This window comes from Pelophylax lessonae, assembly GCF_965119305.1.
Source record: "Pelophylax lessonae genome assembly, chromosome: 1".
NCBI classification, from domain to species: Eukaryota; Metazoa; Chordata; class Amphibia; order Anura; family Ranidae; genus Pelophylax; species Pelophylax lessonae.
In genome coordinates this window covers 167,560,737-167,585,691 of record NC_138768.1, presented here as the reverse complement: position 1 = coordinate 167,585,691, position 24,955 = coordinate 167,560,737, and positions in this window count along the sequence as shown.

Sequence of the window (24,955 nt, the reverse complement as noted above, 5' to 3'; positions counted from 1 at the left end):
AGGTTGCTGTGTGGAGCAGGGACAGACTGTAGCAATTAGGCATTCAATGGACATATGCCGCTGTATTTACCTAAGACAGGGACCATGAATTGTTATGGGCGGTGGCGGATATTTGTGGGCTGTCATGAGGAATTTGAATCAAACATGGTCTACTGATCACATGTGTTGAATTCCTCCGAGATCCATGCCTCATTCGTTTTTAGAAATGTGAGGTAGTCAACACTGTCGTGAGCTAGGCGAGTGAGCTTATCGGTCACGATCCCCCCTTCTGCACTGAACGTCCTTTCAGACAGGACACTGGACGAGGGGAAAGCCAACAGTTCCATTGCAAATTGTGCAAACTCTGGCCAGAGGTCAAGCCTGCCCACCCAGTAGTCCAGGGGTTCATCACTTCTCAGAGCGTCCACATCGGTGGTTAACCCGATGTAGTCGGACACCTGTCGGTCTATGCGTTCCCTGATGCTGGAGCCTTTGCAGTCAATGCATAAGTCGCGGTAAGCCCAACATGGGATGATCCGCTGGACAGATGGAAAATAGGGTTTCCATCTGTCCAGTTTTGACGGATCGGATGTCAGCAGACATGTCTTCGCTGACATCCGATGCCCCATAGACATGCATGGGGGGACCGTTCAGATCCGCCAAAAAAACGGACAGGCGGATCTGAACGGTCCGCCTGTGTGAAAGGGGCCTAAGAAGGCACCTGAACTCCCATCCCCAGCCCAATGCCATCAGAACCCACTAAGCCATACTCCAGGCTCTCACCGTCCAGCCTCTTCTCCTTCTCCTCATAATTGTCCTCCACTCAACCTTCCATAATGCCGTCCTCATGTTTTGCTAGAAAAAGGCAGGTTTCCCTCTTTATATAACACCCCTCTTTAATCTGTCGTTTTGGGGGGCCACTGGTATATCACACCAGTTATAATACTTTTTTCCCAGTAACGTTTGTCACTGTGTGTAGCAGAGTTAACGCAGCGAAAGAGGCAAAATTTCTGCAGTACCCAAATACAGTACACTTTTATGAAAGTATATTGTTATATAACACCCCGCTTCAATCTGTCATTTTGGGGGCCACTGGTTTATCACACCAGTTATGAAAAATATTTTCTAGTAACTTTTGTCACTGTGTGTAGCAGAGTTAACGCTGCGAAAGAGGCAAAATTTCTGCAGTACCCAAATACACTATTATGAAAGTATTTTGTTATATAACACCCCGCTTCAATCTGTCGTTTTGGGGGGTCACTGGTTTATCACACCAGTTATGTAAAATATTTTCTAGTAACTTTTGTCCCTGTGTGTAAGAGAGTTAACGGAGCGAAAGAGGCAAAATTTCTGCAGTACCCAAATACACTATAATATGCTTTCTATATTAGAAAGTATATTATAAGTGTATTACACCCCTATATACTGCACACCAAACAATAGTACACCTATACCAGTCTTTTAAAGGACTTTTGTGCACCTATTACCGAGCGATTTGTGTCGCTGACAGTCTGTTTCTGCTCCCCACAGCAACCTCTTCCTACAATGACAAAAGACAGAATATAGACAGTACACCTATACCAGTCCTTAAAAGGACTTTTGTGAACCTATTACCAAGCGATTTGTGTCGCTGACAGTCTGTCCGTGCTCCCCACAGCAACCTCTCCCTACACTGACAAAAGACAGAATATAAACAGTACATCTATACCAGTCCTTTAAAGGACTTTTGTGGATCTATTACCGAGCGATTTGTGTCACTGTCAGTCTGTCCCTGCTCCCCACAGCAACCTCTCCCTACACTAACAAAAGACCGAATATAGACAGTACACCTATACCAGTCCTTAAAAGGACTTTTGTGGACCTATTACCGAGCAATTTTTGTCACTGACAGTCTGTCGCTGCTCCACACAGCAAACCTCTCCCTACACTGACAAAAGGCAGAATGTAAAATGGCAGCCAGATCAGGTCTATTTATAAGGTAGGGGGTATGTCCATGTGCTGAAATGTCTCAATTGGCTGTCCTGTACCACCTGATGGATGTGTCATGGGTCAAAGTTCTTCACAATGTAAAAGAATATGGCAGGCGCGGACATCGCCACATGTTCACATGATCGGCGGACATCGAACAAGAAAAGTTTGCCGCAAACTGACCGCTGGGCAAACTGCTAGGCCATCTCTATAGCGCTGCAGCCTTATTTTACATGTTATTTTGGTGTTTGTATATTCAAACTGTTTGCAAGCTGCTGTCTTATATTTTTAAGGTGCTGACATTACTTTATTTTTTATGATCTTTTGGCACCAGTAAAGGATCCCCTCAAGGCACAGGGTACCTATTAGCAGAGAGAGAGATAACAGGGACCCCCAAGGACTCTACCGACCGGAGGAGCGCTGAGAATTCAAACCCAGCATCCTCATGGACGCTATCCCTGTTCATATGTCCCAGGCACAGGAAGAGGAAACTGAGGAGAAAGAGGAAGAGGAGGAGACTTTGGTCATCTCCAGCGTCTCTCGGACTAAGGGAAAATGGCCCCCGTGATATCATCGGGCTACACAAACATGGCCACCAACCAAAGACCAGCCAGACTAAGGGAAAATGGCTGCCATCAGCTACGAACGCTGAAGCATGCTGCCAGAATCTTCCCTGCGCCCTCTGCAATGCTGCACCCTCTGCAAGGGCCCCCCCCTGAAGGTAGGACACAAGTTAGGGGAGACTCCGCTATGCACCTAGGGGGGTCTCCTACACTGGGACCCCTCCAGACTGCCAGGGCAGGACACACGCTATCCCAGGACCCTTACAGTGTAGGGATAGCGGGGGAGACCCCAGGGGCCTCCATTGCATTCTCTGCCCTGGGACCCCCACCAGACTCCAGGTCCAGATAGGGGGTAAAGGGAGTGGGGGAAGCCCAGCTCACTTAGGGATTTAAGGATGGGAAGAGGGAACCTGCAGCCAGGTCCGACCATCCCTAAAGGTTACCTGCGTCCACTCCAAAAAACTGTCAAAAGGGGAGAGGGGGAACTGTACTTGTACAAGTTGCAGATAATGCTCCAGACAGAATCCTCGCCACTGAAGTAGGGGAGCTTTTGACCAAGGGACCACTGCGACTCAGACGCAAGCCCGGTCATATGCGACCCTGCGAGATGTTTAACTCATGGTCAGCCTCTGTCTGTGAGGCTATGTCGGGGCCGACCTAGCGCGTAGATCCAGGACCACTGGATCTAAATTATCTAGCTTGTCTCCCAGCCCGGAAGTTAATTATAGATCTCCTGAGAGAAAAAACAAAAAAAGATGTCAGGAAGGAGAAAAAATTGCTAGGACCACAGATCCCAGCTGGGAGCCTAGGTCCTTACTCCTGACTAGACAGATTAAAACTGATTACCTAGAGCAGAGAGGGGGGGTTATATACCAGCTGAGGATGGTCCATGGGCATAGCCAGGTGTTTTTTGTTCTGCCTAGTCCTACTCCTGGAGGAGGCAATGTAGCCCAGTGGCTATAAATTATGGAGCGCTGCGTTCGTCAATGAATGAAAGGGAAATATGACTTTTGGATGGCTTGACCCTTTAGCTCCTTGTGTTGCTTACTTATTAAGTCTGTAAGCCTCACAACCCAAGAAATGTGATCGCTTGTATCATTGAAAGAAAACACTTTAAAGCAATTTCAATCTTTATTGAAACACATTAAAAGAAGTTATTTTGTACATTTGTATTATACACTTGTCACCATTTGCCATTCAAATGAACTGTTATACACCTGCACACATCATTCAGAATAAATAGATTCTGAGATTATTTTCCCATCTCCCTATAGACATATTGTGCGGAAATAGCAATAAATCATGAATTACTCCACAACATAGAGCAATGTTTTACTCTCAACTAAATAATCACATTTACAGATTCTATGCATAAAATATCCATTTGTTCTTACATTTTACAACACTCACATGTGGATATCCCCTACGGCAATATGAAAATATTGCCTTTATAATTTTAAGTCAGTTTCTATTTTATTTCTAAAGTTTGCTAAAGTTTGAAATAGAGGTTTCTAGAGAAACACCGGTTCACATATACATGTTAAAGGAAACCTGTCCCCCTTTCCCATTCATCCAAGGTACCTGCCAGCCTCTAGGGTGGTAAAGATACTTATCTTTCTTCTGTGCTCGGTTACGAGCCAGAATCCTGTAAAAACACCCACTGCTTCCCGGCGTTGAAGAACATTTCACTCTCTCTCCTTCCCAAGATGTGTTCTGCCTAGTTCACTTCTGCTGGAATACAACTTCCCTCCCCCACTTTCTTATCTTCATATCATATGAGGGAGATATTCTGTAGTCCAACAGATGAGTGAAGGCTGACGAAAAAAATGTATTGGCATGGATGTACTGAATGTTTTTTTTTTTCTTTTTTTGCTGCCCAGATATATATTTTAAACAGGATCTAAACCAGGAACTTAAACAATAAATGCATTTCAACCTACCTGTCCTTAGATGTAGTGGCTGCATTTGTTTCTTTATCATGCTATTTTTTCTTTATTCTTCACTGGGAATCCTGTCAGTAAAGCACTCTTGTGCTCTAAGGGTGGCTGTCACCTTAGGGTGCTCTCCTGACTTGGACTAAAAACATAACCCCTCTCTTCATCCCTACAGGAAATAGCTGGGAAGACAGATAACATTGTTTGAAGTTTTAGTTCACAGGAAGTTACAGTGACAGTGGATTGCTGATTTTCTGAACTTGCAGAAAATGTTTTCAGCTGCCATATCAAAGAACTGTTAGGTTGCAATATATAAACATTTTTTGGGGGGTTTTAGATGAACTTTAGTGTGAGCAAACACAATTATGTCTAGAAGTAAGCATGGATTAGTCCCCCTCTAGTAAAGTTCCTCCCCAGAGTAGTTAGTGGGTGGAGTTGTTAACCCCTAATATGCTGTAGTGGGGGAAGCCCTAGCCAGACGGGAGCATGGGAACAGGTCACACCTGCCATATAGTATGTAAGTTTGTGACTTTAGCAGGGGAGAGAGCTCTTCCGGGCTGGACTGACAAGAGGCTCTAGATAGGGACTTACAGTAGTGGGAATCACAGTAGAGAGAGGATGGAAGAAGTGTCAAAACTTTCGAGTTCTGAATTATTGTACTGTATTTATTGATCTGTTCTGGATGTCTGAAGAGTGACAAGGTGTTGGGCCTTAGGCCTGGAGCTTGTGTGATACAATATGTCAGAGTTTCTCCTAAAGACAGCCATATGTGTACCTTATCTCAAGAAGAAGCAGGGCTGCGCCCATGGGTTTGGAGGTGGCAGTGAATCTAGGTCACTTTCACTTGGCATAGTCCACAGGATAGGGCATTTTTACTTTCTGTGAAGATGTGTTGGCCTCTCTATTTGGAGGAGTACCAGAAAGCAGAGTTGTGTCATGTGATAAGCACTATACATATTCAAATCATCTGCTGGCTGGCCACTGTGAACATGTAAACAACCAGGAGGTTGTGGAGGTGGCCAAACTTTGGTTTGGCTCATTGCATTACAAGGGAGTCACAGTGGAGGTTGTGCATCTGAGCTCTCTGGACTTGGAAAGTCCTGAAGATGAGGATTGGTAGGCATTGGCATTGATACCTTTGGTTGAGCGACTGCTGACCAGCGGGACTGAGAGTGAGGACACAGCTAAGATCTATGCCAAGGGGTTTCCAGACGTGCTGGAGCATCCTAAGGATCCTCTTGGTCCAGGAAAGAGGAGCCACAAGCGCCGGCTACTGCAGCAACAGAGGAAGCACCAGGGGCACTAGGGAGTGCTCCCTTGCCGGAAGGGGGTGAAGAGAAACCCTGGTTTGGAAAAGTTCCCAATCCTTGGGAAAAATGCTGTTACTTCATCATTGTTAAGGATGAGGTAGGTTGAGCCAAGAAGTCAGGGAGTGCAGACTCTACAGGACAAAGGCCCAGTACTTGTCTCCCAAAACAGGGTATGGGCAATGTTTGACCTGGATGTCTCAACTCCACAGATATTTTGTTTACTATGTGTGCAAACTATATAGACTTGAGTTTCCAGTAACATACCTCCTATATTAGAGTGCCCCCCACTGTATGAATGAGAACAGGAGGCACAGCAGACAGCAGCATTGTTAGTTTGGAGGAATGCAGCGTTAAATGTACTAGCAGATTTATATACACTAACAGGTTGTAGCCAAACTTCAGCACACACTTTATATTTAGTTACAGCAAACATATTTTTTCCTTTTTAGAATAAAGATTTTATATGAATAAATAAAAACTGGTTATTGTAAGCACCCCTGCCAGTGTTAAATGGTTTGTCCCACCCTGTAAACTGATCCATATAAAAGAGCTTGTTCTTTTGAAAAGCAACAGACTTACTGGCTGGATCACCAGATAAAAATAATGGAAACACAGTGTCTGGCCTGGTAGTTGTGGAAGGGGTTTGGGGCACCCCATCAGTGCAACTAAAGAGCGGCACAGGGAGGTATATAGATGGAAAATGATGACCCAAATTCCCACCTGTGAAGCAAAAAAAGTAAAATAGAGGGAAAATGAAATCCCTATATACCACAGCCTCCCCACCAAAATGATATTTAGAGCAAAAATATTCTATATTTCATGTGAAAATGAAAGAAGCAAGATAGATGAATGAGGTAGCTCCATAGGAGTATAATTGTAGGTAGGTGATATAGTAAAAATCCCCAGGATAATGGGAATACCCAGAGAAAGTGCCAATACCCACATAAGCATATTAAAAAAAACAATCACAAATAAAAATTCACCATGTGCTGTAATGTGTGAACTGACAAACTCCAACGTAAAGAACACCAGTGTTGGGTGATCGAACAACCTTCCTGAAATGCCCCACTCAATTTATTCCTGAGGGAAGACGTGAAGCCCCTTCCAACACCATGTGACTCCACAGCTGAGGAACCAAGTTCACCGCCAAAGCCCACAAGCAGTGAGCAAGATAGCATCAGGACCGCAGCCCACGCCAGGGTGCAACCACTCAAGTGCGCCCAAATGTCATCCACTGGCAGAACATGGTGTCGATGCAAGAGGAACCCGCCACTCACCCGCAAAGAGAGCGGGGACGGAGGGGGGCAGACCCAGCCACCTACTCTGACCATTATAAATGGGAGGGAAGCGAATCAACATAGCATAGCAATTCCCAGGTATGACTGTACAGACTGTTAAAGGGATTGTAAATGCTTGTTTTCTTTTAATTCAAATAACAAACATAATACTTACCTAATCTGTGGAACGATTTTGCACAGAGCAGTCCTGATCCTCCCCTTCTTGCGTCCCCCACTGGCGGTCCTGGCTCCTCCCCTCTGCCAAGTGCCCGTAGCATGTCACTTGCTATTTAGGCATTCCTGCGTGCTTGCTCCCAAGCCCTGCCCCCCACTTCCTCCCCACTTGCCCTGATTGACAGCAGTGGAAACCAATGGCTCTCATTGCTGTGTCTGAGCCAATGAGGAGGGAGAAAGCCAATAGAGCCTCTGCTCTCGTGCACATCACTGGATCAAGATCAGGCTCAGGTAAGTATAAGGGGGTGGGGGGGCTGGCGGGAGGTGCATGAAGAAAGTTTTTCACTTTAATAAAGAGATTGCATTAAGGTAAAAAACTAAATTCTGTCTTTAGAACCAGTTTAACTTGTTCAGAGTAAAGTGCTGGAAATGCATCTTTTGTGGACACAGGTGGCGGGTATTCTCTCATGTAGATCTGCGGGTTGTGTTCAATTCTCTTTTCAATGTGCTGTATTAAGGAAAATGCAAACCCAGTCACTAAAATGTATGAACAAACATATAATGTAACTTTAAAATTATTTTTCAGCATTTTTAAAATAAAGGCTTTTTATCATATATTACAATTCCCCCTTTGCACAGAAATGTCTGTTTTTTTTTTTTTTTTCTAAATTCAATTGGTGGTTATATTATGTGATGTTATGTGATGAGTCAAGATGCAAACAGATCTCCTATAAAACAGGTTATAGAATTACTTGCTTTAGGCTAAGTAGAATTATTGGAATGTTTCTTATAGACAGTTTTTAAAACAGATATTGTGCAAAGCTGCGCACTTTCGAAGAGAGTGCCATCAGCAACATCAAAATGAGCCAAAAGAAATGCCTGAGCAGAACTAGAAAGTAATAGTCTGTTAAAATGCGTATTAAAACGATCTGCTTAATGTAAGTATTCTCATCTGTGTGCATTAATTATTGATATATATGCCTCAACCATAATGGCTGTGCCTTGCTGATCTGCCTGTGTCAATGTAAGTCTTCCAGACAGGGTCTGTCGGAAATCAACAGACTCTCAGCAGTCTCTACTGAATACCCGTAATACTACTGTAGGCAGCCAGAGGCCATAAACTTACGCCTGCATCAGCAAACTTGGAAGCTTTTTTTTTTTTTTTAACCACTGAAAATGTAATAGGTTAGATCCACATAAAGGCATGTTGGAAAATCTTCAATTGTTTTCTATTTATTGCATGTAGTCAAAAATGTAAAATAGAGAAAATATATAAGTAATTAAGATCACAATTTACTTCAATAGAAATTTGTTGCTACAACTGGCAGACCAATGTTCTGTTGCAAGTGTTTTTAAAGGCATGTCTCAACTTCACCCCTTCATCCTCCCTAGATATCTTGAAGGATGAAAAAGCAGAACCAAAAGACATTTCAAGGCTTGTAAATATAGGGGATGCTTTTTTATATGTTCCACATTTTTTATTACACCCCAGACAAGTAAAATATAAGCATCACTTTTGAGGAGTGCTTTCCTTGACTACTTGTTCTTGGGTATGTCTGTAGATAGTAACTGATATCCTGTATACCACCTGCCATCAGAGAATCTGTTACAGAGATACTGTTCAAAATACAATGAACCATTTTGAGGTTTCCTCATATGTGGCCTTGCACTGCAAAAAGGCTGCTATCGTCACCATCATATGTGTATTCATCAGTTCATCAGTGTAGTCATTGTTATCCACCCAACTCTTTACCTTCTTGTCCGTGGGTTCTCCACACAACCCTCCGTCTAGGGATTCTTCACACAACTCCACCCCCCTCCTAATCCAGGGATTCTCCAAATCACTCATCCCTCTCCTAGTGCAGGGGTCCTCCTCAACTCCCTCTCCATCATCGTAATCCAGAGATTCTCCACAACCTCCCCCCCCCTCAGTCCTGGGATTCTCCACACAACTCCACCTCCTCTCCTTGTCCAGTGATTCTCCATACAACTCCTCTCCTGTCCTAGTCCAGGGATTCGCCACACAACTCCCCTCCCTTTCCAAGTCCAGGGATTTTCAACACAACTCTCCCTTCGCTCCTAGTCTGTGAATTCTCCACACAACTCCCCCCTCAATCCAGAAATTCTCTAAGCACCCTCCCTTTCTTCCTAGGTCAGGGATTCTCCAAATAATCTCCCCTCACTCCTAGTCCCTTGATTCTTCACACATCTCACACCCCTCCTAGTTCAGGAATTCGTTATACTTAACAAGAGAGGAAAAACCTGATGGCTAGACCCGAACCTCCCTGTGTCTCGTTATGATTTAATGGGACTTCCTTTTCATACAGTTTTCGTGCACATTAATGTTGATGATTCAAAGTGTGTTAGAGTCTGGTGATGGTGGCCTTATTCCCTGTTTGTTTTTGCTTTCCTCCCTCGTTGAGGAGATCGAAATCAAACCTGGCCCTGGGCTTGACCTAGTGATGACACCTAAAGACAACAAGGGGTTTATCCTTTTATTTTTAAATTTGTTTAGATATTGACATTGCAATAAGTAACCTGTTCTAATTTCTTGTTCTTATAGGACAGTACTTACCTTGATTGTATTCTGACTTCTTCCTCTTCCTTATGCTCTTCTTTCCTCCTGATAAATTCCACTGGTCTGAGTATCTTGCCTGCCATCACCCTGTGAGTCGGTAAGTGAGCTTTTCCTTCCCCCTAGTGCACCATGGCGAACTCTAATACTAGTCATCCTTTTAAATTCATCACACACAATGTCTAGGGGCTGAACTCCCTAGCTAAACAATGGATGGCTTTTCTACATTACAAATCCCTACACGTGTATGTACTTTTCCTTCAGGAAACGCACTTTCCACCAAATTACAACTCAAAATTCCTACACCACTACCACCTTCACTTCTATTTGGCAAATGGCCTGGGTAAGACTGGGGAAGTAGCAATGTGTTTCTCCAAGCGGGTCTCCTTTTTTTTGGAGAAGCAGGTTAGTGACCCATACGGCAATTACCTGGTACTAGTGGGACACATGGAGGGTTCTCTGGTCACCTTAATTTCCTAGTATGTCTCTAACATGGGTAGATTACCCTTTTTTTCTAACTATGTTGCATACCGTGACCCCTGATTTGGGAGGGTGCTGTGCTCTTTGGAGGTGACTCTAATGTGGCCCTGGACATTACCTGAAAATAGGGTCTAAGCTGGCTAGAATGCTACATTTTAGTACACTTCCCTATATGGTGAGCGGCAAGGCCCATCCCCCGATGCCCTGGACGTTTTTCTCTCTTTTCTCTCTCAGCCCCTCACCAACAACCAACAAATTCTGAAGAAGAAAATTACCATGTAGGAGGTACTGGCCTTTTTCAAACAGGCTAATGTGTTCAGGACCCCGGGTCCAAATGGCTTCTTTGTCTCTTACTACAAGAAATTCGCCGCACTGCTGCCCCTTCACCTGCTAATTTTCTTTACAGCTATATGGGATGGTGTTGCTCTAGACTCAGACTGCAACAGAGACCATATATGCTTTATTGTATATATGAAAATGCCGATCCTACCCTTAAAATAAAAAATAGGGGTAATTTTGCCGTCAATTTAACCACTTTACCACCGGAGGATTTTGCTGTCTTACGTCCAGGCCACTTTTTGCGATTCGGCGATGTGCGAATTTAACTGACAATTGCGCGGTCGTGCGACGCCGTACCCAAACGAAATTTACGTCCTTTTTTTCCCACAAACAGAGCTTTCTTTTGGTGGTATTTGATCACCTGTGCGATTTTTACTTTTTGCGCTATAAACAAAAAAAGAGCGTTTATTTTGAAAAAATAACAATATTTTTAACATTTTTTTATATGAAATTCCCCCCAAAAAAGATGTAAAAACCAATTCTTTTTTACATTTTTGGCTAATTTGTTTTCTGCTACCCATGTTTGGTAAAAAAATCACAATAAGCGTATTTTGATTGGTTTGCGCAAAAGTTATTGCGTTTACTAACAAAGGGAAAGATTTCTGTCATTTTTGGTGTTTTTTTTTTTAACGCGTAATGGCGGCGATCTGCGATTTTTTTGCGGTACTGCGACATTGCGGCGGACAGATCGAACCCTTGACTGACATTTTTGACACTTTTGGGGGTACCAGTGACATTACTGCAGTAATCAGTGCTATAAATATGCACTGTTACTGTAAAAATGACACTGGCAGGGAAGGGGTTAATTTTATTGGAGAGGGAGGGGTTAATGTATGCCTGGTGCTTACTGACGTGTGGGGGGGGAGGTGACTATGTGACAGAAGGACAGATCGGATGTCCAGCTATGCTGAACACTCCGATCTGTCACTCCCTGTCACTTGGGAGATCCGCCCGCTTGTGTTTACACAGGCGGGCGGATCTCCACACTAGATCCCCGACGATCGGGGATGAGCGGCGGCGATCGCCGCTGCTCTTCCCCTGGCCCGACTCCCGCTGTGACCGAAAACAGCGGGAGCGAGCCTCCGGCGGCACGCAAGCGCCGCCCAGAAGGGGGAGTGTCTGACGACGTAGTACTACATAGAAACATAGAATGTGTCGGCAGATAAGAACCATTTGGCCCATCTAGTCTGCCCAATATATCTGAATCCTATGAATAGTCCCTGGCCCTATCTTATATGAAGGATAGCCTTATGCCTATCCCATGCATGCTTAAACTCCTTCACTGTATTTGCAGCTACCACTTCTGCAGGAAGGTTATTCCATGCATCCACTACTCTCTCAGTAAAGTAATACTTCCTCATATTACTTTTAAACCTTTGCCCCTCTAATTTAAAACTGTGTCCTCTTGTGGTAGTTTTTCTTCTTTTAAATATGCTCTCCTCCTTTACCGAGTTGATTCCCTTTATGTATTTAAAAGTTTCTATCATATCCCCTCTGTCTCTTCTTTCTTCCAAGCTATACATGTTAACGTCAGACGATAACGAGCCACTCTGCCGCAGTAATATTACTGTGGGCGGAGGTAAAGTGGTTAAGTATATGTTTAAATTTGGAAATTAAATATAGTGAGGCGCTACTACCCTTACTGAGTGATAATTATTACTATTATAATTATCACTCAGTAAGGGTAGTAGTGCCTCACTATATTTCATATATGCTTAATACCCTAAACTGGACAAGAACCATAGTGATGTGGCTAACTATTGCCCAATATCGTTAATTATTAATGACCTAAAACTCTATATGAAAATATACGCAAACCGGTTCAATAAATTCCTGGCGCAATATATTCACATTGATCATTTAGGATTTGTCCCAGGGCGACATGCCACAGACCAGATCCGATGGGACACAGACCTGGTTTCTTTGCTGTGGTCTAATTTGTATAATGTAGGCATCAGACGAGAAATTTTATTGTCATTAGACCTTCATTGGCTCTTTCCACATTGAAATGAAACTGTGGGCCGAAATGTCTCACTCTCTTAGGTGCCCTATATTCTACTAACATTATCACGTATAATCGTAAATCGTATCTCCAACAAATTAGAAAGGGATTGGGCAGGGATGCCCTCTTTATCATAGCAATTAAAATGTTTGCAATAGCCATTTGATCCAACCCTAATTAGAACGACATTCCTAGTGGAGGCAAAACTCATAAATGGGCTTTATTTGCTGACAACCTGTTGCAATTTATCACAGACTCCATTACTATCCATTTGCTACCCTGTCCAACTTTGAGTTAATCTTGGGATTAAGGGTAAACCAATCGAAGTCTGAAGCGGTAGACATAAATTTTCTGTCTGGGACGCGGAACAGATGTTTTTTCCCCTTTAAGTGTGGTACACAGGCACTCCCTTATCTTTGAGTTAATCTTACCACTGACATCTCTATGCTGTATCGATTTAACCACAGTATGCCCCCCTCTATACCTCAATTGAACACGACCTTAAGAAATGGCAGGCCCTTGCTCTTTCCTGGATGGGTTGAATAGCGTTCATTAAGATGACAGTTCTTCCTCGAATCCTATATTATTTCCAGTCTCTGCCAACTCCAGTACCATCTGCATTTTTCAGGAAACTGCAATAATTGATTTATAAATTAATTTGGGGTACTAGTGGTTGCAGAGTGGTTCGTTTCACTTTGTATACTTTAAAATGGGGGGGGGGGGGGCAGTCTGGGAGTTCAAAATATTTTTGCTCTACAATAGAGCCACTTAATTAGTCCAGCTGTATAACATTTTTTCCAAGGCATATCAGTCTTATTGGGTTCAGTTGGAGGCACGAGCTAGTACCTCACTTCCCATGGATCTCCTGTTGTGGCTTCCTTCAAAGGGACGTTGGTCCATCTTTGCGACACGGTGTGCAAACTATATTCTTTGAAATCTCCCCATTCTCCAGTGTCCCCTCTTTCTTTTTAACAATCCACATTTTCCCCCAGGACAGAATCCCCAACAGTTCACATGGCGGGTCAATAATGCCTAGTACTCATGGGGTGAATGTCGGGAGACATTGGCCTGTTCAGTAAAAACCAGCCGACGTTTGGCCCGTGTGTATGTCAGCTGGTCCAAAAGAAGCGAGCCATTTGGCCAGCTTTTGTTAGATAAGCATGCTGAAAAACCAGCAGCCCACCCGCTCCCGATCAGCGTACTCAGCCAATGGTTGAGAGCACTGACCAGAGGGATCTGGCGGGGGGGCCGCCCCCCCCCCCCCTTAGAACACAACAGCTCAGCAGGAGAGATTGCTGTACTAACGTCGGACTGTTAGTAAAGTGTAACAAAAGGGACCTCACGCTTATGGATAAATTTATAAAGAGTAAAGTGCTTGTGTGGCAAAATCTAAATAAATATGAGCTGCTGCTAACAAAAAAGTGCCTGTGCCTTTAAATAGAAAATACCAAAAAAATGTCAGCGCTGCTACAAATACAAATAAAGTGCCAATATTGCTGAATCTTGAAGTGCAATGAAGAGTGCAATCCTCTATAACATTAAATAAATATACTCATATCTGTGCTAAAATATAAATTATAAATAACTGACAATCGATGATCAATATTCAAGTACAGCAAATAAATACAATAAATAAAAGTCCATGTAAAGTGCTCTCAGTGCTTTAGGTGCTAGGTAAACGTTGTTTGAGTGCTGCAAACGTGCTCCAGTTGGTGCTCCCCTATGGTGACCCCGCTCACCAGAAAGGGGAAGATCATACACCTGGGATTAAATAGAGGTTCTGGTCTCATATGAATGGCAGCTGGTAGAGATATGTTGCTCCAGTATAGAATGCTTGGGTTGCCGTGTGGCACCGTGACTCAAAAATAAAGAGAGGGGATCTCCATGGTGAAGTACGTAAAATGATTTTCTAGAAACGTTACAGATGCCCCCTATAGAAACCTTGTAGTTTGTGTCAAATTACTCATTTTATACAGACTCTAAGTAAGGACCAGGTAGACATAACAACCAGGACTTTATTTGAAAATAAATGCCTATGTGGTCCTGAGTTTGGCAAATAGATTTCAGAGCTATATGTTCTCTTCATTAGCCAATGTAGCAAGCCATCCTGGCAATCAACATTGGAATCAGACCTGGGTGAGACTATAGAGGAAGAGGTGTGGGTGCAGTTGTCAACATTGATGCATAAAGGAATACTCAATACCTCTTTAGTGGAAGCAAAATACAAGGTGTTGTCCATGGTTCCGGCAAGGCTGGCTAAACTCTATCCTAGTACCTCACCCCTCTCTTTCCGAGGATGTCAGCAGGAGGGCAATATGTTCCATGTCTGGTGGTCCTGTCTGAAGGTCCAGCAATTCTGGATAGAATATTCACTCTTGTCTACTTGGTGAAGGAACAGAATATACCCAAAAACCCCAAAACAGTGTTGTTTGCTGACCGGATGAGATCCCCAGACACCTCTAAACCCTCATCTTGTTTAAATTTTTAGCAGCTAAAATTACTATAGCGCAAGCATGGAAATCCCCCTTGGTTAACCTCATCATGGTTAAACACAAAATATTTTGGATTATGATTAATGAAAAATTGACCAGCATTCTTAGAGAAAAACAAGTAAGGTTTGAAAAAGTGTGGAATCCCTGGATTAAATACTTTCAAGCTCCCTAGGTGCTGGGACATCTTGCGGTCAGGGACCTGGATCGAGGGGACCAATTCTTGTCCTTCTTCCTTCTTTCTTTCTTTCCTCTTCTTTCTCCTTTCCTTTTCTTATGATTGATGTTTTTTTTTAATATGGATGCCAATGGAGGGACCATGGAGCCTCCCCTAATTCAGTGTATATATGGCATTTGTTTAATAATGTTTGTACTTTTCTATTTTGTTAAATATTTGAATAAAAATCTATTGAAAGAGAAAAATACACGACCAATGTTCATCCTATGCAGCTTAAAAACACAAGTGGCAGGAACGAAGGTTTACAATGTCTTAAAGTATCCCCCTAGTCTTCTGAATTTCCCTGCTCCCATTAATCCATGCAACCATCCACAAGTTCACATATCTGGCCATAGACAAATACTTCCTCTCACCATATTACAAAAATAAAAATATTTCTACTTATATACTACATCAAGGTAAAAAATAATGTTTATGATATTTTTTTTTCTCCACAGTGAACAAGTACAAGCTTCTTGTTCTTCTTCCTATTGTTGTATGTTACTGTTCTTTTCTCTTTTCTGTTGCACAAAGTGCAGTTGATTATTTCATGTTTTGTTTTGATAAAATAGGAAAACAAAGAAAGCACAAAGGCTGGGCATAGAACATTGCCTTTTTTATATACTTTATTTTTTTAGTTGGTAGATTTAAAAAAAAAAAAAAAAAACAATGAATGAATAAGTAAATAAAATCTGTACAACTCAAGTAATATTCACAAATCGCTCTACTAAATTATCTATTTCTAACACAATGGAAAACTGTCAGTAAGTCACCTGGTGAGACAAAACAGTTAAAGGAAACATTCATCCAAGTATCTGTTCAGCAGAGCAATTCGCACTACATAGGAAGTAGTCTTTTTTGTTGGTTAGCCTTTATCTTTGGCATTATAGACAAGTAACTACCCAAAGTGACCATTGCACTGTAATTATAATTTTTTATGTACATTACCCACCTCAGTACCAGCATGATATATCTCGTCCCTATCCAGGTAATCTTTCAGTTTTTACAGCTGTGATAGTTTGACTGACATTTACAAAGTCATGCAACTCTGTACCCACATTATTTTCATATAATTTTTGAGGTGGAGCTTTATTTTGATGGTACTTAATAACCACCTTTTTCATGTCAGAGCCTATATGAATTAGAACCGTATGCTATCCATTGATGTTCTAGCACTGATTGGATGCTGGTTTTACAACCGGAAGCTGAAGCAGGTCATGAGAAGCCGGTACGCGCAGCTGTACACATCAAAGTTGGCCGGTTACCGCTGAACCAACAGTTCAGCGATTTTTGATTTGTGTGTACCTAGCTTAAAGCATAACTCCACTTTTGTTGACGAAAAAACATTCCCTTCTGAGTGATCTCTGTACATTGCAGGGATTTTAACAAATGTTCTTGCAGTTTCCTACCTTTTTTTATTCTGAAGAAATCATTGTTTGTTTCTCAGTGCTGAGTGGGTCTAATGGGAGTGGTTTTAAAATTATTATTCAGTTAGCTGTGGCAGCTGCAGAGCTCTAATGAGAAAAGCTGCTGGGCCTGCATCCCTTTAGACGTGTTCCTATTGGGAGTATCTCACCAAAAATGACAATTTTGTTTCAGGGGATGCCAGAAATCTAACTTGTATTTTGCAGACTTCTGGGAAATTTGGTGAGCCAATCACACAAGCAGGAAATTATGTTTCTGGGGTGTGTTATGTTTACATTCTGTGTACTGAACAGCTCCAGGTAGCCATATTGCATTGCCTTTTTAGAAAATTTCAACAGCTGCAGATTGAAAAGGAAAGGTAATTTTTTTTATACTATTCAATTACACTATGATTTGCATCACACTTGTATATGCTATATTGTTTTTCTTTATTTGCTGATTTTTTTTTCCCCACGAAAGTGGCGTTACCCTTTAAGTGAAATAGTATCAGACATCTGAACATGGTCATTTCTTATAGACAAGCCCTGAAAGTTAAAACGTTTTCTGCAGGCCTTCTATGTGTACAAGGCCTGCAGAAAAAGAACAAGTGACCTATTTAGAAAAAGACACAATCTGTTTACCTAGGTAAATGAGAGTCAACGTTCTTGTATACTCATGGGACAGCACAAAAGAGCCAAGTGACATAAACATCAATAAAGACATTGACACATAAATAAGTTTAATGGGCTGAATTGGCCACTGTGTTTATTTAAGGGGTAACCCAATTCATATAATTATTTATTCAAATCATAGCAGAATGGATCTTGCATTAAAGGCATAGATCAACCATAAACAATTTCCAGATAATATTATGACGTTGTCCATCCAGAACTAGACTGGATGACAACCCCAACAGCCACAGACACTCGGGAACTGAGTTCCTTAAAGGCCATTGACTTGAGAGAAAAATTAACTGTTCTTTAAGGTTCCTCCATCTCAAACCTCTTACTCCTGAGTCCTGACCATAGAACTTTGAAGTTATTCTTATCCAAAACTAAGTTGAATGTATAGCTCCTGGCTGCAGCTCTCTTTTTGGCCCAAAAAAATAAAAGAATGGCCTATGACCCAAACAACTCAATTAGCTAAACATTGAACAAAAAAATATTAATTATAATAAGATCAGGACAAACATAAATTCGATATCTATTGCAATTCCAATGCCCCAATTTTTTTTTTAAATCATCGGGAGAAAAACCCAAAAGGCTAGCTTCTGTGGCCGCACCAATTCTAAAAGAATGGGATGAAAAACGAAGGCTAGATAGATTCAGTTTTTTTAAAAAAGATGATAGGATGACAGAGAATTGAAACCTTGTTAAAGGTGACACGTCAGAATGAATAAAGAAAGAACCTGAAGGGGGGGGGCCTAATTGAAAAGTATTTGGAGATTCTAATGACATGGCAGATAGACTAAATTGCAGAATTATGAAGTGTAACAAAACGGTCTTTATGAGACCGTTCCATTTTTGATATATGCACAAAATTTTCAGAATAACAGAATGAGATCTCCTAAAACCCTTGAGAACTTGGCAAACAGGAAAAATGAAGATAGCGAAGGTAAACCACAAAATTTTAGGAAGAAAGAAACTCCTGAGAGAATTTTCTGAATTGAACTAGGACATAATCCAGATTTCAATAAGAAAGAAATAAAACATAAGGCTGAATATGAATTAACATCAGTAAAATCCATATTGGTGACAGAACAGAAAGAACACAATCTAGACCGAGATTGAAGGTATTCCTCCCAGGTCCTGTGTGTGACTGAGTTCTTGAGGTTGCTGGAGATTAATCCCAGATCAAGCCCCAGAAGAAAACTGGGTATGGACAACCTTCCGGATCCACCTCTGGAGCAAGTTCTCAGAGCCTTGAAAACTGTAAATGAGACAATGAGTCAGCAATCTCATTAGTAATACCGGGTACATGTATAGCTTTCAACCAAATATTATATTTAAGGCATTGTAAAACTAAGAAACAAAGTCATTTTACTACTAGTTCAGATTTGGATGACAGACAATTCATAGCCAAAAATACACCTTTATTGTCTGTGTGTAAAATAACACATTGGTTCCTAAAAGATTTGTTCAATATTACTACCGAAACCACTACTGAAAAGAATTAGAATAATACCAAATTATGTAAAATTTCAGGAACCTTCCAGTTCCCGAATGCCATTTGAATGTACACCAAAGACCATTGAGAAAGGCACCAAAACCTACTAAACCAGATGCATCGGTATATAAGCCTTTATCCAAATCCTTAAAAAAAATCATATATAAAGACAATATGGAACGGCGCTATAATAGTGTCAAAAACATTGAGGTAAATATAGCAATAAGTGTATAATAGGTAAAAGTGCTCTAGTGCGTCAACTCATATAAGTGCATGTGCAAACAATTATATTAAAAACAAGTTAAAAAATCTGAAAGTGAATCTGCAAAAAATAACATGATAAATAATGTACACTATCTGACAAGTGAAATGATAAATTGTAGTCCCAAAAAAATATATATATAGTAAAACTAAACTCCCCCCCCCCCCCAAAAAAAAACAAAAAATACCTTTTTTTCATCCTTTTAGGCCAATTTGTATTCTGCTACATATTTTTGGTCAAACAAACCCAATAAGTGTATTTTGATTGGTTTGCCCAAAAGTTATCGTGTTTACAAACTAGGGGAAAGATTTATGTCATTTTTATTTTTTTACTAGTGATGGTGGTGATCTGCGATTTGTAGCGGTACTGCGACATTGCGGACAGATCGGACCCCTAACTGACATTTTTGACACTTTTGAGGGGACCAGTGACATTACTACAGTAATCAGTGCTAAAAATGTTCACTGTTACTGTAATAATGACACTGGCAGGGAAGAAGTTAACCCAGGGGTGATCCAAGGGTTAAGTGTGAGCCTAGGGGGTGCTATCTTACTGTATGGGGGAGGGACTTTTGAAATGAACACAGAGACCTGTGATCCTATATAGGAGGATCACAGGTGCTCTGTGATCATTTTAGACAGAACAACGGACTGGGATAGATGCAACAAAGACAGAGAGTTGGCCCCGGCCACTTCATCTTTGGCTCCACTGGGGGGGATTCCCATGGTTCCCCCAAGGGAGAATTTGGACTTTTTTGGCCGTTGGAACCCGGGTGGTGATTCGAGGTGTATGAGATTAGCACCCTCAGGACGTATTATCCCCCTGACTGATTAAAGCCAGAATCATGGCCAGTTCCCTATGGACTTTTGGCGCCATAGACAGATACAAGATTTTTTGTCCAAACTACATCCTATATTACGTCCTTGCGATTCCCTAATGAAGTTCAAAGACATGTGTGAAATAGGGTGATTACCAGCGCTATGGAGTTTTCAGTACCTTAATCAGGTTAAATATTGTGATGTAAGCTGCCTCCAACCTACCACTGAGGTAGTAAAATGAAAAAGGTGCACAATGTTGGGAATGGCGCTATCACTTAAAATATTCAATGGTAAAAAATGTGTTTTGTGCGCATTAATAAAATAAACTGCATAAAAACATCCGTATTGGTAAGGTGCATACAGTGCCTGTGCCCCTTTAAATACAAAGTGCTACGTGCTGGTTAAAATTCAATAGATAATGCATGGGCTGTGTTTAGTGTACCATAACATATATCACATATGCATATAAAGTGCTAATATAGCAGTAAACCACGTGAGTGATAAAGTGCTTTTTTAATAATGGATGTGGCGACTGTGGGTCCCCACAGATAGCGCTGCTGCTTACCGCACACGTAAGGCAGATGACCCAGCCGTTCCTTGGTCACTAGAACACAAAAGAAGCCTCCATTGCGTAGTATATGGTAGTTGGGTTAAGAGCAAGTAGCATCCACTCACATTTAGGGAGTTCACTATCAGCATAGGTGTTCGCCGCGATGCTTCCGCGTTCCAGCGGCTCAAAGCACCATTACCGGAAGTGACGTATTGACGTAACAAACCACGCCCTACGCGTTTCGTCATACGACGTCATCTGGAGCGTGCCATCTAGAGCTACTCCCGGTCCTTTTATAGGCTGGGCTGCCGCCATTTTTGTACACCCACTGAGAGTCAGACACGGCGGCCATCTTGGTGCACCTGCCACGTAAAACTCCAGTTTAGTACAGCCTAACCGAATGTTTATTCATCATGTGAACTCCCTATTTGCTGTGTTCGCCATACATACAATACAAATATATTTATTACACATTATAAAAGTATGATCAAACACGCTTAATAGTTAACTTGTTTAAAAACTTTTAATACAATATGGTGCAATATTAGTGCGGAACAGTGATGTGCCCGATGCAATCGGGAGTGATGTGCCCGATGCAATCGGGAGTGCTCCGATATTTAGGTGCTGCATAATAAGGTAAAATAACAAAGTGATCCAGTGATGTGTTAAATATTCTTCATGTTTATTAGTGAAGGGCCCACTTTTTCATGCAATTAGTGCTTATATCAAAAAAGTGCCCATACATGTAACGATAAAATCGGTGAAATCGGTGTAAAAATCTTTTGTTGAAAAAATCTGAAAAAATCTTTAAAAATTCTTTAAAAATCAAGGACTTCTGAGGATATGTTTCCAAAGTAAAAAATTAAAGTAAAAATTATTATTAACGAGTTTATGCAACCTTGGAAGCCATTTGAGAGGCAATTTTGGAGTCTCTTCATCCTAAGGTTGTATACTGAAAGTCTCATACTCCTTCTGTGTTATATGGATTTATGTTGCCCTTAGACTGATGAAAGTCAAAAAAGTCAAAAGATATATGTTAAATATTAAATATTAAATTCCCACAGGGGAGGGGCACAAGACAATTTGTATCTCCAAGTGAAGAACATATAGGAAATAAATTAATTAGTTTAAAATATATATCTCCAGGTAAAAAGGAGGAAAAAACGAGGAAAAAATGAGGAGAAAAACGAGGGCAGATACCAATGGTATGGAATAGACGTAGGGCGTGGTTTGTTACATCAATACGTCACTTCCGGTAATGGTGGTTTGAGCAGTTGGAACGCGGAAGCATCGCGGCGAACACCTATGCTGATAGTGAACTCCCTAAATGTGAGTGGATGCTACTTGCTCTTAACCCAACTACCATATACTACGCAATGGAGGCTTTTTTTGTGTTCTAGTGACCGAGGAATGGCTGAGTCATCTGCCTTACGTGTGCGGTAAGCAGCGGCGCTATCTGTGGGGACCCACAGGCGCCACATCCATTATTAAAAAAGCACTTTATCACTCACGTGGTTTACGGCTATATTAACACTCAGCACTTTATATGCATATGTGATATATGTTATGGTACACTAAACACAGCCCATGCATTATCTATTGAATTTTAACCAGCACGTAGCACTTTGTATTTAAAGGGGCACAGGCACTGTATGCACCTTACCAATACGGATGTTTTTATGCAGTTTATTTTATTAATGCGCACAAAACACATTTTTTACCATTGAATATTTTAAGTGATAGCGCCATTCCCAACATTGTGCACCTTTTTCAAAGACATGTGTGCACAGCGTTCAGATGGTGGCCATTTATTGTCCTGTACCTATAGACTTTTCCTAGATCTACGTTCTCAAAACATCCCTTATTTTGTCAGGGAATAGGAGATTGAATTGGGAGTTACTTTTACACTGCCTCAAATCCGGAGGATATTTAAGTTTACACATGCTTCATCTATTAACACAAGAACGCAGGAATCCTGTTATAAATTTCTTGCTAGATGGTATCGTACTCCGTCCAATTTGGCTAGGATGTTCCCTACAGTGGATTCCAGGTGCTGGAGGGGTTGCTCTCAGGAGGGCTCCAATCTTCACTTTTGGTGGACGTGTCCTAAGATTAAAAGGTTCTGGGATGATATCTACCCCTGGATATAAAAATTAACCCTCGGCCCACTGGAGTTTATACCCCTCAGGTACCTCTTTAATGATACAACCTCATCCTTGAAGTCGTACAAAAGGAGTGTAATTCCTCATTTGTTGAATGCAGCTAAGGGCCTCATTCTTCGTTTTTGGAGGCAGGTTACCTGCCCCACTTTGGGGGAATGGAAGAGGGAGGTGGACAGGATTATGGAGGCAGAACGTTGGGTGCATGTAGGTTAGGACAGGGAACCGCAAATCATAGACGCCTGGTCCGGGTGGATGTCTTACTCGCTGGAATTCCATAAACTCATTGATGGTACATCCGAGTGGCTCTGAGCTTTGGGCTACTGGTGGCGGGGGAGCAGTATTGGTTGGGCTAAATCCATTAGTAGAGGGCAGGAAATACAATATTATTTTTGTGCTTGAAATTACCCCTTCATCGAGCTGGAGCCGGGGATTCCCGAATCCGTAGGGAGCTAACTCATTAAGCTTAGTGCCACCCTTTTTTTTGTCCTGTTTGTACATGGTAATGTAGTAGTGTAAATGTGGTATGTAGTTGGGAAGGGATTATGATAAATAGGGTGGAACCGGAGATGGCCTACTTAGGTATCACAGGGCCCACCCCATAATTAATTAATTAATAAACCAATCATTCTCCCTTCCCCCCCCTTTTTTTTGTATGGGTGTTCACTGGGTGAGGATATAAGAGGAGGTTAATGGGTAAGGATGAGTTCTGATAGGTGAAACCAGGGGTTATTAAATACTGGATCCCCCTGGCTAGATATGGGTTGTGTTTTTTTTTGTGTGTTCACTGTGTGTTCACTGGGTGAAGATTTAGGAGGAGGTTAATGGGCATTGTGAGTTTTGATAGGTGGAATCGGGGGTTATCAAGTAGTGGATCCTCCCTGGTTTTCCCTTCTTACATTTACATTTATAGATATGGTTACCCCCCCCCCTTTTTTTTATTTCTGAGCAGTGGGGAAGTATAAATGCATCGAGGGATATTCATATTTTTTGTAATATGTTCACTTTTGGAATTCCATGTGTAAATGAATGTTTGTTTTTGATTGTCTTTTTTTTTGTTTTGCAATGTTTCTCTTTCTACCTAAGTAAAAAATTAATAATAATGTTTAATAAAAAAAGAACAATTGTCTGCTGTGTTTACAAAAGCAGACCGTCCTTCTCTCTCAGCGGGGAGCGATCGCAGGTGCCCAGGGCCAATCGCGGCCAGCATCCCCGCTGCCCACAGGAGCGCTCCGGCGAACTGCCGTATATGTACGGCGGCTAGCGCAGCTGAGCCAGCCTGTTGCAGTATATCTGCGGCGGGCGGTCGGCAAGTGGTTAAGTGCAATGGCCGCTCACCTTAAAACAATATCATAGTGTGTTCACATGAAACAATCTTTGCTTGAGGGGATTTACTCCATTGTAGATAATTCTCCACTCATATTATATAAAACAGGGTCTCCATAGTGTAGTAAGTAAGGTATTGACTTTAATAAGATAAATAGTAACTTATAGTAACACAGATATGTATAGATGTAACAGCAAACCGGACCGAGGGGTCCTAGCATAGAAACAGCGAGGAAATTCTGAACTTCCGGTCTCGGCCATAGACCGGAAATGACGTCACCCGGCTCCTCCCGACACGTTGTGTCACAATCACGTGATTTTCTTAAGGGCTGGAGGCTGAGCGACCGTCACCGGGTTTCAATAAGGAAGTGGTTACCATGGGAACCACATAACAGTGTAAACAATATAATTTTCACATTCTAACTGAGTTGATGCACTAGAGCACTTTTACCTTATATACACTTATTGCTATATTTAACAACTGTTTTTGACACTGTTATAGCGCCATTCCATATTGCTTTTATATTATTCCTATTGTATGTGGTGACACTACAGGGATTAGCTGATATATTCTATAATATAGTGTTTATTATTTATTTATTATTTGCCTTACCTTCATTGTTAATTTGGTAGCGCATTGATTTGGCTTTATATACTTTATAAAATCGTGTTGCCATATAGTGGCACCATTAAAGCTGACCAGAAACTCATCCCACACTCTCAAATCCTCCTTAATCTGACGAGTAATAGAAACATGGGTGAAAGGATTCTTGAAACCTTCGGTAGCAAGGGCAAATCTCCGTGAAAAAAATTCTAGCTACTGCAATAACCCTAGATTGTACATCTCTGAGAAAAACTTTCTTTTTTGACAAAAATAATCATCCTTAATAACTTTGATCCAGGAGGTCTGAATTCCCTAGCAACTGAGTCTATGGTAATTCCAAGGAATTCAATAACTGAAAT